Here is a 5,038-nt window from a genome sequence, read left to right as displayed (position 1 = left end):
GGAAAGCGGCTGGCCACGCTGCCCACCAAGGAGCAGAAGACCTGGCAGCTCATCTCAGAGCTGTCACAGCTCAACCACAAGCTGCCAGCCCGCGTCTGGCTGCCCACTGCAGCCTTCGACCACCACGTGGTGCGCATTCCCCCACACACAGGCCGTGGTGCTCAACTCCAAAGATAAGGTGAGGCAACTTGTTGTAATACACATGTATAAGGAGGTACACACACACAACAGGCTCCAAAAACAAGGTGACCAGAATGCCTAGTAGTTTGACACGATTAATTAGTTAACTCATTTGTTAGCTTGTTATTTATTTCCTGAGGAGCCTGGAGTTTAGATGGAGTGGGCCCCAATGCTCTTTGTCAATGGGACTTCCTGCATAAATGTACCTTACAAAAATAGGTCTAGAACTCCAGTGACCTCTTCATTCTCCCCCTTCCTCTCAGGCCCCGTACATCATCTACGTGGAGGTGCTGGAGTGCGAGAGGTTCGAGACGTCCGGCATTCCCCTGCGCATCCCGGAGACATGCATCCGCAGCGCCCGCTCTGTGGACAACCTCCTCCCGAGTGCGTTAGCATCACAGCCGAGCAGCGCGCCGGCAGTTTCTCCACCGTGCCCAACTACGACAACGACGACGAGGCCTGGGCCGTGGATGACATCGGCAAGTTGGAAGTGGAGGTAGGTACCCATGGCAACCACATGGTGGCACCGTCTGACTTTAAGTCACATTTTGATGACTAGGTTGTTGGGGAAGGAGGAGGAGAATCAGATTTGAATGTACTTTTAACTCTGGGGTCCTTCTATGGTTCCAGCTCCCAGAAGGCCACACCAGTAGCAGTGACAACATCTCCCAGTTCTCTGTGGACAGCATCACCAGCACGGAGAGCAAGGAGCCTGTCTTCATCGCCGCTGGCGACATCAGGTACAGGGTCACTGCCTGACAGAATTGCCCTGCTAGCTTGTAGTTTGTCTTTAAGACTTTCTTGTTATAGAGTTTTGGTCTGGATAGCTGTTTTACAACCGCATGTTTCTTTTGTCTTAGGCGACGTCTATCAGAGAACCTGGCCCACACCCCCACAACGTTCGGAAAGATCCGGAGGACCCGTCCGCTGTGGCGCTCAAGGAGCCCTGGCAGGAGAAAGTCAGGTGGGTGATTGGTATATAGAAATATACACTGCTCAAAAAAAAATAAAGGGAAAACTAAAATAACACATCCTAGATCTGAATGAATGAAATAATCGTATTAAATACTTTTTCTTTACATAGTTGAATGTGCTGACAACAAAATCACACACAAATAATCAATGGAAATCAAATGTATCAACCCATGGAGGTCTGGATTTGGAGTCACCCTCAAAATTAAAGTGGAAAACCACACTACAGGCTGATCCATCTTTGATGTAATGTCCTTAAAACAAGTCAAAATGAGGCTCAGTAGTGTGTGGGCCTCCACGTGCCTGTATGCCCTCCCTACAACGCCTGGGCATGCTCCTGATGAGGTGGCGGATGGTCTCCTGAGGGATCTCCTCCCAGACCTGGACTAAAGCATCCGCCAACTCCTGGACAGTCTGTGGTGCAACGTGGCGTTGGTGGATGGAGCGAGACATGATGTCCCAGATGTGCTCAATTGGATTCAGGTCTGGGGAAGGGCTCCATAGCATCAATGCCTTCCTCTTGCAGGAACTGCTGACACACTCCAGCCACATGAGGTCTAGCATTGTCTTGCATTAGGAGGAACCCAGGGCCAACCGCGCATATGGTCTCACAAGGGGTCTGAGGATCTCATCTCGGTACCTAATGGCAGTCAGGCTACCTCTGGCGAGCACATGGAGGGCTGTGCGGCCCCCCAAAGAAATGCCACCCCACACCATGACTGACCCACCGCCAAACCGGTCATGCTGGAGGATGTTGCAGGCAGCAGAACGTTCTCCACGGCGTCTCCAGACTCTGTCACGTCTGTCACATGTGCTCAGTGTGAACCTGCTTTCATCTGTGAAGAGCACAGGGCGCCAGTGGCGAATTTGCCAATCTTGGTGTTCTCTGGCAAATGCCAAACGTCCTGCACGGTGTTGGGCTGTAAGCACAACCCCCACCTGTGGACGTCGGGCCCTCATACCACCCTCATGGAGTCTGTTTCTGACCGTTTGAGCAGACACATGCACATTTGTGGCCTGCTGGAGGTCATTTTGCAGGGCTCTGGCAGTGCTCCTCCTTGCACAAAGGCGGAGGTAGCGGTCCTGCTGCTGGGTTGTTGCCCTCCACGGCCTCCTCCACGTCTCCTGATGTACTGGCCTGTCTCCTGGTAGCGCTTCCATGCTCTGGACACTACGCTGACAGACACAGCAAACCTTCTTGCCACAGCTCGCATTGATGTGCCATCCTGGATGAGCTGCACTACCTGAGCCACTTGTGTGGGTTGTAGACTCCGTCTCATGCTACCACTAGTAACCCCAAAACATCAGCCAGGAAGCATAGGAACTGAGAAGTGGTCTGTGGTCACCACCTGCAGAACCACTCCTTTATTGGGGGTGTCTTGCTAATTGCCTATAATTTCCACCTGTTGTCTATTCCATTTGCACAACAGCATGTGAAATGTATTGTCAATCAGTGTTGCTTCCTAAGTGGACAGTTTGATTTCACAGAAGTGTGATTGACTTGGAGTTACATTGTGTTGTTTAAGTGTTCCCTTTAATTTTTTTGAGCAGTGTAATTACTAGAAGAGACAAAATGGATGGGCATACACAATCCCCCACCCGAGGATACTGGTGGTCCTCTGTAGCTCAGCTGTGGGTTATTGTCGATCACGATACTTGTCACTTTGGATAAAGCGTCCATGGCGATAATGTCTGTCCCACTTAGTGCAGCGAAGACAACACATTGTGGCATTGTAAAGTCATTTGCTGTGTCTCACTATTTCTTTCCGCTCTCTCCATCCCTCAGGCGGATAAGGGAGGGCTCCCCTTACGGTCACCTGCCAAACTGGCGGCTGCTGTCGGTCATCGTGAAGTGTGGGGACGACCTGAGGCAAGAGCTACTGGCCTTCCAGGTGCTCAGCCAGCTACAGGTACTTGACTCTCCACAGTAGAGTCCCATTCCACAGAAATGCTCTGAATTATTTATTCTTATTAGCATTCATTCAATCACTAATTCGCTCCACTACTCCCCTTTCCTCTCCAGTCCATCTGGGAGCAGGAGCACGTCCCCCTGTGGATCAAGCCCTATAAGATCCTGGTGATGTCATCGGACAGCGGGATGATCGAGCCCGTGCTGAACGCTGTCTCTCTGCACCAGGTGAGCAGAGAAAATGAGATGGACCCAATTGTGCACTTGAAATCTCATGACAAAGTTGCCTAACAATAACTTCAAGCCGAGTTGTTTAGCTATGTAATCCAGTACCTCTTGGGATGAAAGATTTTGATAATCTAAGTAATGGTTGATCACGCACTGGAATTTCGTGTCAGTTGCTAATTCTAATGGAATGCCGTGTCGGTAGCTTTTTCTAATGGAATACTGTGTCTGTTGCTATTTCATACAAAATGCTGTTTCTGTGCTCCAGGTGAGGAAGCAGAGCCAGCTGTCTCTGCTGGACTACTTCCTGCAGGAGCACGGCAGCTACACCACCGAGGCCTTCCTCACCGCCCAGTGCAACTTTGTGGAGAGCTGCGCCGGCTACAGTCTCATCTGCTACCTGCTGCAGGTTAAAGACAGGTGGGCAGCCCTCCCTTTTCACCCCTCTTCAGTTTCACTCGTTACATTACTCACATGTTCCATTTCCCCTCTTAGCTTCCTTTGTCTTTGAGCCTGTTTGGCTACATTTACACAGGCTGCACAATTCTGATCTTTTGCCAATAATTGGGCAGAAGGTCAGAATTGGGCTGCCTGTGTAAACACAGTTTTTGTGGTCTGATATCAACTACCACATCCCACCCTCTCCTCTATTCCTATACCCTTTACTCAGTTCCCCTATCCCTCATCTCCTTTCTGTCTTTCTCCAGACACAATGGAAACATCCTCCTGGACTCGGAGGGCCACATAATCCACATTGACTTTGGCTTCATCCTGTCCAGCTCGCCCAGGAACCTGGGCTTTGAGACCTCCGCTTTTAAGCTCACCAGCGAATTTGTGGATGTGAGTCAAATGAATTATACTGCATGCGAATTTGCATTGTCATATAAGTGTAAACTGGAGAACACTGTGGAATTGATCATACAACTAGCTCTCAATCTAGCTAGAAACCTCACAAAATGTTCACTGCATAAATGCATACATTTGTTAGTGTTCAAAGATGCTATTAGCGAGTTTGCTGGTTAGCTGCAGTAGGATAACGTTTTTTTATGTGTAAAGACTAACCTCTGTTGTCTGTGGTTCTCTCAGGTGATGGGAGGCCTGGATGGAGACATGTTCAACTACTACAAGATGCTGATGCTCCAGGGCCTGATAGCTGCTCGCAAACACATGGAGAAGGTGGTCCAAATAGTGGAGATCATGCAGCAAGGTACTGTTAGCTAAAACGGTATATTAGAATGACCAGTGTGTTGTGGTGTTTTTCCATAAACATTATCTATCTGCCCGGTTTCTCTGTGGTCTTGGGATTGCAACTCCTCTGACTCCCCCACCAGGCTCTCACCTACCCTGCTTCCATGGCTCCAGCACCATCCGCTACCTGAAGGAACGTTTCCACATGAGCCTGACGGAGGAGCAGCTACAGGTGCTGGTGGAGCAGATGGTGGATGGCTCCATGCGCTCCATCACCACCAAGCTTTACGACGGCTTCCAGTACTTCACCAACGGCATCATGTGAACAGTTCGACACCAAACTCTACTACATGGGACAACCACATGGGAGAGCAAGCAAACATACATATAAAGATGGTGGTGACCATGTGCATATGGACTCACGCATGTGTGCTTGCCATAGCAGCACATTTAGGAAAATGGACTTGTGTATAGACTAGTGCTACAGGACCTGTTTGCAAACTCGGTATGTTCTTTGTCTTAGACGGACCACTGTTTACCCCCTCCTTGTTTTGGCCTTGTGGA

At 49.7% G+C, this 5,038-nt stretch overlaps 1 pseudogene; it reads left to right on the top strand.

Moving 5' to 3' along the window:
* Window positions 1–3: 3 nt before the first annotated feature.
* LOC123489114 lies at window positions 4–5,038 on the top strand (annotated as a pseudogene).

The sequence above is a fragment of the Coregonus clupeaformis genome, unplaced genomic scaffold, assembly GCF_020615455.1.
Source record: "Coregonus clupeaformis isolate EN_2021a unplaced genomic scaffold, ASM2061545v1 scaf2758, whole genome shotgun sequence".
Classification (NCBI taxonomy): Eukaryota; Metazoa; Chordata; class Actinopteri; order Salmoniformes; family Salmonidae; genus Coregonus; species Coregonus clupeaformis.
Note: the sequence above shows the minus strand (reverse complement) of the source record. Positions and strands in the feature narration are given on the sequence as shown.